The 10374-nt window shown below is 41.0% G+C and overlaps 1 pseudogene; it reads left to right on the top strand.

Moving 5' to 3' along the window:
- Window positions 1-6308, top strand: part of LOC101639937 — an 8425-nt pseudogene extending 2117 nt beyond the window's left edge.
- Window positions 6309-10374: the final 4066 nt, after the last annotated feature.

Below are 10374 nucleotides of genomic sequence, written 5' to 3'. Positions count from 1 at the left end.
ACTGGTACAGATAAGAACTGGAAACACAGGGAATCCAGGGCAGATGATCATTTCAGGACTAGTGGTGTGAGTGGTGATACTGGCAGGGTAGAAGGAGGGTGGGTTCGAAAGGAGGAACCGATTACAAGGGTCTACATATAACTTCCTCCCTGGGGGACGGACAACAGAAAAGTGGGTGAAGGGAGACATCAGACAGAGCAAGATATGACAAATTATGAATTATAATAATTTATAAATTATCAAAGGTTCATGAGGGAGGGCAGAGCGGGGAGGGAGGGGAAAAATGAGGAGCTGATGGGAGGGGCTTAGGTGTAGAGCAAATGTTTTGAGAATGATGAGGGCAATGAATGTACAAATGTGCTTTACATAATTGATGATGTATGGATTGTGATAAGAGTTGTATGAGCTCTTAATAAAATGATATAAAAATATTGCAGATTAACCATTAAGAATAAAGGAAAAATGATAAAACAAAGGAAAAATGAAAATCCAAAGAAAGCATAAGAATTATGTGAGACACCAGTAAGAGACCTAACTTATGGGCTATAGGACTTCCAGAACAGAAAGAGACAACAAAAAGCAATTTCTAAGAGTTGATGGAAAATTGGGGGTGCATAGGGAGCTCAGAATAATGAGCACAAGAAAAACATTCTGAAATCAATTGTGGTCATGATTGCACATTTCTTACTATGATTGAATGATTACCTCATGTGATATGTGAATGATATACCAATAAAACTAATTTTTGCAAAAGAGTTTTTGGAAGAAAACTTTACTAACACCATGAAAGTCCAGAAGATATGCATTCAAGAGATGGAATGAATCCATAACAGGATAGAATCCAAAATAAATTCACCATGACATATCATAATACCCTCTGCTTTAGAGTTGATTCTGACTCACAGTGACCCTCTCAGACAAAGTAGAATTGCCCCTTTGGATTTTCAAGACTTTAAACCTTTACAGGAGTAAATAACTTCATTTTTATCTCTCAAATCAACCGTTTGAAGCCCAATGTGTAACCTACTACACACCAGGACTCCTTAAATAACAATCAACTTTCCAAAAGCAAAGCCCAGGAAAGAAACCTGCAAGAAGCTCCAGAAAAACAGACCCCAAAAAATTATCTTCAAAGGAGAATCAATGAGAGTAAGCCCCGATTTCTTCACAGAAACCATGCAGGCAGAAGGGAACAGAGTGATATCTATTAAACTCTGAAAGAAAAAAGAAAGCACCAACCAACAGTCCTACACCCAGCAAAATTGTCTCTCAATGGCAACTGTGAAATTGGGATGTTTAGATAAAGAGAAATTAAAAGTATTTGTAAAAACCAGACTGATCTTACAAAAAATACTAAATGGAGTTCATTGAACAGAGAGCCCACAACGACAGACAACAGCCTGAGATGCACATACATGACACCACCCAGAAGTCAACCCAGGTGTAGAAGTAACCAGAGCAAAACAAAGCTCACTCAACACCAAACTCCCTGCCATTGGCTTGCATCTGAATCATAACAACTATATTGGGCAGAGTAGAACTATCCACTTTGGATTTCTCACATCTTAAATCTCTATAGGACTAGACTGCCTCATCTTACTCCAACAAAGTGGCTGGTGGGCTCGAACTGCTGACCGTTTGGTTAGCTGCTCAATGGATACCCCACTATACTACTAGATCTTTTAAAACAACCCTAGAAGACTGAAAAGAGGGAACCAGAGAGATCAAATGGTGAATAAAGACAATGATAAAGTTAAAAGGGGAACTAGTGTAGTTACTTACAGCCCTGGTAGTGTAGTGGTTATGCATTGGGCTGGTAACCACAAGGTCAGCAGTTCAAAACTACCAGCTGCTCCCCAGGGGGAAAAAAGATGAGGCATTCTAGCCCACAGGAGAAGCTCTACCCTGTCCCATAGGGTCACGGTGAGTCCGAATTGACTTGATGGCAGTGAGTTTGTTTGTTTGTTTGTTTGTTTGTTTGTTTGTTTGTTTGTTTGAGAGTGTAGTTATAGAACTTTCAGATGGAGAGGAAGGCAGGTAGATTTCAAGACTGTTTTAAACTTAGGAATAAATTGATAATATAAACGAGAACCTCAAAGAAAATGAATAATCTCACCAAAGTAAAAAAAAAAGGGAAGTCACAATGATTCAATAAACACTAAAACAACAGCAGTGAAGAAATGACCACAAATACTATGAAGTCAGGACAGAAAAGTGTGTGGAACAAAGGAATGCGCAGCACCACACACACACACACACACACACACACAGCAAAATCACACCTCTCAGTAATTCCACTGAATGCAGATAGATTAAATGTAGAGTAGCAGAATAGATGTGAAAATAGATGACATCAATATGTCATCTACATGAGGAACATCTTAGACACATGTACAAAACAAGACCCCAAAAAACCAAAGGTTGAGGGGGGGAAATCTCAAGCTAGTGACAATCCCAAAAGAGCAAGAGTGGTGATATTCATTTCAGATAAAATAGACTGTGAGGTAAGTGTAATTGCCAGCCAAAGAAGGAGGCGGAGTGAGTCTGCTGTTCTTGGCCAGAGGCACTCCTAAGGTTCAGAGACAGTCAGGAGGCTGAGCTGCCCAAGACTACATTGGTAACTGTTCCAGATGTGACAGAAGTTTTAATTCTCCAGCTTTTTAGCCACAATGGACCTTGCAAAAAGTGCAAAATGATAGTGGCTATAGCTAGAAATGACCCATCTTGTATTGGCGAGTTTGATGAGAATCATCATATAGCTGCAACACTCGTTGCTATGAGAGAACCGGTGAAGGCAAAGGGACTTGGGCACCAACTCTCTGGCCCTAAAAGAGAGCTAGAAGTGATTGTACCGTTGTCAGCCTGCAGCCTTCACAACACCATTCCCATGTCTTGTTTGCTGATCTCAGTCCAGAAATTACAACAGAAGATATAAAAAATGTTTTCACATCATTTGGAAAAATGTCAGATGCCTAAGTGGTTAAAGACGCGGCGACAGGAAATTCAAAGGGATATGGTTTCGCCTCCTTTTTCAAGAAACGGGATGGGGGAAGTACTGTTCAACAGATGAGTAGCCAGCAGCTTGGTGGAAGACAAGGCAGACCTAATTTGGCAGCCTCCAGGTCAAAACATACAGATGAGTCAAAAACCAAACAGCTGTCGGATGGTGAGGTGGTAAATCAGTGTAGTCAGAGAAATGTTCTGGGTGAACAGAACAACTAATATGTCAGACTTTTTCAGCTTTGGGCCAAAAAATGGAAATTCAAGTCTTTCCAGATAAGGGGATTAATTGTCTGGTTCAATTCCCATGAAAGTGCAGCACATGCAATTGGTTACTTACAAGCTTACGACCAGCGGGGCCAGTGGTATGTGCCCTGTGGTTGGCAAGGACCTGCATATACAATGTATGGCCAGGTATGGACCCAGCAAGGATTTAATGAAACCCAGGCTTCTGCACCATAGATGGGTCCAACTTATGGAGTACAGCCAGCTCCGGGCAGAATGGCAGCCTGTTGCCTAACCAGCCGGAGTGACATCGAGAGGCAGGTAGGAAACCCGATGAGAAAGGACTCCATCTAAAGCCAGTGGCTTGAGGCTACAGTGAGTGTAGGAAAGCCCTGCTTACTTACGGATTTGTCACTGCAGTGAGATCAAATATCACATACAATGCATTTACTTAAGGGATTCATTTTCTAATCATGAAATGACTTATCCACATTGTGTGAAAAAGAAACCCGTTGGATGTCAGCCAATTTTTGCCTTCACTACCTTTTTTGATAAAGTTTCTCAGATCTCTGTTTAAAAAAACAAACACAGGACTTGTTGCCACTTCTTAAAATGAAGAGGCAGAAAACTGCACAACGTTGAACTTTTTCCACTGAAGTAATGTATAGTTCTACTTTGCATTCTTGGCATGATTTAAAGCATGTAAGATAAAGATGTATATAAAAAAAGATCCAAACAGTCTCACTTCTTTATTATCGTCAGCCTAGGCATGGTTCTGTTTGGGGCTGTTTTTCTGTTTTACAGGCATTGTCTGAGCTCCTCCAACTCTACTGTAATCCCTTTGAGGTTTTAAAATGTAAATTAGTAGTTCACATCATCTTTGTATCTATGTTTTCCACAAGTTAGTTTTGCCTTATTATAATCCTATAAAATATACTTAAAAATTTATTTTCACTTCAATTGAAAACCTTTCTCAGATGGATTGATAACTGCATTCATGTGTGTTTTACATGAAAAGGTGTCTCAAGAATTCCCTGTTGGATTTGTTGAAAAAAAAATTTTTTTATCTTCTGTGATAAACTTTACTGTGTACTGGGAAATCTAAAAGCAAAAGCTTGTTACTAAAGAAAATTTCTGAAATTTGATACATTCTTATGAACCCAGGTCAATTTCCAATGTCAACTTCTACATTCGTATGTATTATTTCATTATATAAAATGTTTTAGTTCTTTACTATTTTGCATGATTAGCGAACTTGATATGTCATTTTCTTCTTAAAGGTATCATGCAGAGTTGACACAAGATTTATAAGTTTTTAAGTTGTTTGCATGTGACTATCAAATGCACATATTGGCAGTTGCTGGATACCGCCCCCCCCCCACAAAAAAAACCTATACTGGAAGGCAACAGCATAAGAGACAAGTTGAACAAGAGAACATAACAATAATTAGTATCAATGAAAGAACCTCAAAAATACATAAACCTAACAGAATCGAAGAAAGAAATAAACAACCTCATAATAATATGAGGAGCAAATAAAGTAAGCCTCAATACATTTAAAAACACTGAGATATTATGAAACATCTTCTCAGATCACAATGTTATAAAATTAGAATTCTACAAATAGAAGAATCAGGGGAAAATACTTGGAAATTAAATGACACTCTGTTTTAAAATTACCGAGTAATAGAAGTTGATAGTTACCAGAAGAAAAAAACACAATAATGAGTTGAGCAGAAATAAATGGAACAGAAAAACAAGAGAAAGAATCCTTTAAACTAAAAATGGGTTCTGTGGATGGATTAATAAAATCAGCAAGCCACACTCAAATTGAATAAGGAAAAGTAAAAGAAACTACAAATAACAGATTACGAAAAGAAGTCGACATTGCCACAACAGACCGGATGAACTGAAAAGGGTACAGATACCGGGAAGAACTCAAATAAATTTGAAAAGCTAGATGAAATGGACAAATTTCTAGAAAAATATTAACTACCTAAACTAACACAGACTGAAGAATGAACTTTGAAAAGACTCATAATGAAAGAAAAATGTGATCAGGTCATCCAGGTAGCCACGTACTATCATCGGTCAATAAGGAGGTGCAAATCAAAACAACGACGAGATGACTAGACAGTCCTCCTCCTTGATTTATGTCCTAGAGAAATAAGAGGCTTGGCGTCCACCCCTCATGCTTGCTGGTAACAGGCTTGCCCCCTACTGACCCAAGCTGGCAGGCCTGGCAAACTAGGTCATCAAGTGTGAGGGATCCTGGGAAGCTGGAAAGCCCTCTCCGTAGCGGAGGTAGAGGTGGCACCCCCCAGGCTCATGAAGTCTGAATGAAGATCATTGCCACTGCCGTCGGCCACACTGATGCCTACTCTGAGCAGAGCTGACCCTGAGGGGGTTTTCTCGGGACAGAAGGAGCAGGAATTGTGGAGAGTGTTGGCGAGGGAGTTACTAAACGGAAAGCTGGTGACGCTGTCATTCCACTGTACATCCCACATGTGGAGAATGCGAGTTTTGTCTAAATCTGAAAACAGACCTTTGCCAAAAGATGAGTCACCCAGGGGAAAGGATTGATGCCAGATGGTCCTAGCAGGTTGACTTGCAAAGGAAAGACCGTTTTCCATTACAGGGGAACCAGCACTGTTTCTGAATACATAGTTGTAGCCGATATCTCTGTTGCTTGAATAGATCCTTTAGCACCCCTGGATAAAGTCTACCTGCTAGGCTGTGACAACTCAACTGGTAATGGTGCTGCCACGAACACTGCAAAGGTGGAACCTGACTCTACTTATCCTAGCTTTGGCCTTGGAGGAGTTGGATGGGCAGCTATCATGGGCTGTAAGGTAGCTGGTGCATCCTAGTTCATAGGTATTGACATCAACAAAGATAAATTTGCAAAGGACAAGGAGGTTGGGGCCTCTGAATGTATGAACCCGCAGCACGTCGGTAAGCCCATTCAGGAGGTCTACCCCTTTGAGTGCATTGGTATTGTGAAGATCCTGAGAGCAGCGCTGGGAGCCTGCCCCAAAGGCTGGGGTCCACAGCGTGGTGGTTGGAGTAGCTGCTTTAGGTAAAGAGATCTCTACTTGGCCCTGCCATTTGGTCACAGGTCACACATGGAAAGGCACTGGATCCTGAATCTGTGTCTAAAAACATACAACACGATGAATTTGTAACTCAAAGGCTATCTTTGAACCAAATTAGTGATGTCTTGGAACTGATGCATTCAGAGAAGAGCATTCAAACTGTTGTAAAGATTTAAATTCAAATGAGAGAAAAGCTATTCATCCATGTACCTCAGGCTTTTTTTTTTTCAAAACCATTTTATTGGGAGTTAATATAGATATATCATTCCATAGTTCAATCACATCAAGCAGTATTGTGTAGTTGCTACCACAGTTTCCAAACATTCTTTTCCTTACATCCATTCCCTTTTACTCCCCCATCTCCTTGACATTAATTCCCTTTAACTCCCCCTCCCACCACTAATGTATCCCCCAGAAACCTTTATTTTACTTGCTGTCCCTGTAGGTTCATGAATTCTGGGTTTCATATACTAAAAAACAGAAAAACATGTAACAGAAATTCAAGTGGATGACCCCCTGTGGCAGTTACATAATCTACTGTCAACTTGAGAAAGGGGTGGAATCTAGCCTGTCAATCAGATTACAGCTTGATGACTTCATTTGGAGGTGCTAAGGAGATAAATAGCTCATTGAAGGCCAGACACACTCTCTGTGTTGTCTTTCTGTGGAGAAGCCACATGGAGCCACACTCATGGTACCCAGAGCCCTGGAGCTGGAGGAGCCACGTGGAGACCCACGCCAGCACTGAGATGCTTCCACCAACACTGGATCCATAAGACTTTCCACCCACTGGCCTGTGATCTTCCTGCATTTGGTGTCATTGCATGTGTTGCGTGAGTCTGAAGAGAAATTTATAGACTGGTATCGGACAAATGGGCTAATATCGGACTTACGGACTTGATCTAGACTGGGCTAGGATGTTTTCTTAATATACAATTACTCTTTTTTTAAATAATCATTTTATTAGGGACTCATATAACTCATCACAATCTGTACATATGTCATCTGTGTCCAGCACTTTAGTACATATGTTGACTTCATCGTTCTTACGACACCCACTTTCCACTTGAGCCCCTGGTGTCACCTCATTTTCCCCCTCCTCCCCCCCTCCCCCTTCCCCCTATAATTTATAATTATTTTATCATATCTTACCCCATCCCACATCTCCCTCACCCACTTCTCCGCTGTCCATCCCCCAGGGAGGAGGCCACATGTAGACCTTGTCCTCTGTTCCCCCTTTCTCCCTCTCCTTCCCTCCACCCTCCCGCCATCACCACTCTCTCCACTGGTCCTGGGGGGTTCATCTGTCCTGGGTTCATTGTATTTCCAGTTCCTATCTGTGCCAGTGCACCTCCTCTGGTCCAGCTGGATATGTAAGGTAGAATTTGGGATCATGGTAGTGGGGTGGAGGAAGCATTTAAGAATCAGAGGAAAATTGCATATTTCATCATTACTACAATTACTCTTTATATAAAACTCTTTTCTTATACACATGAGTCTCCCTGGATTTGTTTCTCGAGTCATCCCACACTAACACAGCCCCAATAACAGAATACATCTGAGATAAACCCTCATATGAACAAACAACAAGCAAAAAAACAATACTGAAAATGTTGAAAACCAGATCAGGCCTAATGTGCATCAGAGCAGGGATCCACTGACAAGGTTTCAACTAGTCAAGTCAGGTTTATCATTCTGATCTCCTATAATCATCTCTCCAATGCCCTCTATTTCATAACCACTTCCCTCCCTTCCCTCTATATGGATTGAGGGAAATCACAGGAGGCTTATTCCTTATGTGGATCCCACGAACGTATCTTGGGTTCCTACTGTCATCCACAGCCTTCTGCACACCAGGTTGTCACCGTTTAGGCTCTGATACTATTCCCTCCTTGGACTTCAGGCTGTATCCATCACACTCCTTCGTTGACTAAGAATGATGTGCTTCTTCCATGTAGGCTTAGTTGGCATCTCACTTAGATGGCGGCTTGTTTGGAGACAAGCCTTTAAAACCCCAGACACTGTTTTATCTGACAGCCTGGAACCATCTAATTTCTTCACCACACTTTTCTATAGCACCCGTATCATCTGTGTTCCTTTCCTAAGAGCGAGTATCAAGCAGGGCCACGATATCAGAATGAATTGTTCTTAAGTTGGAGCTAGGATTTAGTGAAAGCCCCATTTTTGTGTTTTTGTTTTTTAATCTGCCAGTGGCTCCCTTTCAAAACCTCCTTGCTAATTTATGGTAGAGTCTTATCAATCATCTCTGTGGGGCCTAACAATCTTTTTTTTTAAATCATTTTATTGGGGGCTCGTACTACTCTTTTTTACAACCTATACATCCATCCATTGTGTGAAGCACATTTGTACATTTGTTGTCATCATCAGTTTCAAAACATTTTCTTTCTACTTGAGCCCTTGGTATTAGCTCCTCATTTTCCCCCTCCCTCCTTCACCTTCCCTCCCTCATGAACCCTTGATAATTTTAAATGGGAAAAATAACAATATTTAGCAGCTGGTGGCAATCATCCAGTAAAGAAAAACGTTTGGTGCAGGACGGAAAATACATGGAAGTGATGTCCCTGAGAGGGGCTGAGGTCAGCCCACATATGCAGTTATTCATTTTAAATAAGAGCATGGGTAGTTCATGTCCAGTAAGCGGTAGGAAGGCAGTGCATATGGCTATAGATGCTACTAGTGGTTAAATGTGCAGCTGGAGTCTAAGAAAGTGCTCTTTGGGGGACGAACAATAGAAACCACGAGGGAAGGGCGACAGCAGTCAGTGTAAGATAGGAAATAATTTATAATTTATCAAGGGGTCACAAGAGTGGGGGCAAGGAAAGGAAAAGAGAAGTACTGATACCAAGGGCTCAATAGAAAGTAAATGTCTAGAAAATAACAATGGCAACATATGTACAAATATGCTTGAAATAATTGATATATGGGTTGTTGTAAGAGCTGTAAGAGCCCCAATAAAATGATCTTTTAGTTAAAAACAATTTAGCTGCCCTAAAAAGAAAGTGCTCTTAAAAGTACTTTAATTTTTCTCAAGGAAGCAGGACAGAAGATCATCTGAAGATGTGGATAAGAAAGGAGGTGTGTTGAGGATTTGAGAAGAGAAAGTGGGAAACCTTGTTTGGAAAAGTGGAGTGTGAATGTACCGAGGAAATATAGTGAGAGATAGTCATTAATTTAAAGTGAGACTAATCAGGGGGAGGCACTAGTGCTTCAGAGGGAGAATTTTCTCTTTCCATTCAGGAGGGTAAAGTCCCAGGTTTGATTATTGGCCAGTGCTCTTTGAGCACACCCAACACCTGTCTGTCAGTAGAGGTTTGTTGCTATGATGCTGAACAGTTGTCAGTGGATCGTCCAGACTAAGATGGGCTAGGAAGAAAGGCTTGGGGATGTACTTCGGAAAACTGGCCAAATAAAACCCTAATGGTCTAAACTTCTACCCATCCTGGGGCTGGCACAGACCTGGACAGCATTTGGTTCATGGTGAATGGACTCACCATGAGTCAAGGTTGATTCAGCAATCGAGGTGTGTTTTTCTTCAGCCAGATGTCATGCAGAGTAGGTGGAAAGTTAGATTTAACTGGGGTTGTGTTTTGACCAGTTAATATGACTAAATAAACAGGCAAAGTAATTGAGAATACATATAGCAATGATGATAGTGGTGGTGACAGATTTTAATTCAGGGAAGAGTAGGGTGAGGAAGAAAGGGGACTGGGTTCAATGGACTGGGAATTCTGATAAGGCCAGAAGATTGTTGGAGTTGAACAACAAAGGGAGTAAATGGAGAAGACAATTGAATGGCTAGTGACATTAATATGATAAAGATGATAAAGGAGTGGCTATTGGTAGTAAATAGCAAAAAATGCAATACCACTGTCAGAGTGAGTGGCTAAGACAAAGCAGAGATCAAGAAAAGAATTCAAAGTAAACAAGATAATTAGAAAGCTTTGGCCATCTAGTTCAGAAGCAACAAAGCCCACATGGAAGAAGCACACCAGCCTGTGTGATCACGAGGTGTCAAAGGGATGAGGTATCAGGC

Source organism: Echinops telfairi, unplaced genomic scaffold, assembly GCF_000313985.2.
Source record: "Echinops telfairi isolate 266 unplaced genomic scaffold, ASM31398v2 ScPeMD7_2;HRSCAF=8, whole genome shotgun sequence".
NCBI lineage: Eukaryota > Metazoa > Chordata > Mammalia > Afrosoricida > Tenrecidae > Echinops > Echinops telfairi.
The sequence above is the reverse complement of the archived record's forward strand: the minus strand, read 5'-3'. Positions and strand labels throughout refer to the sequence as shown.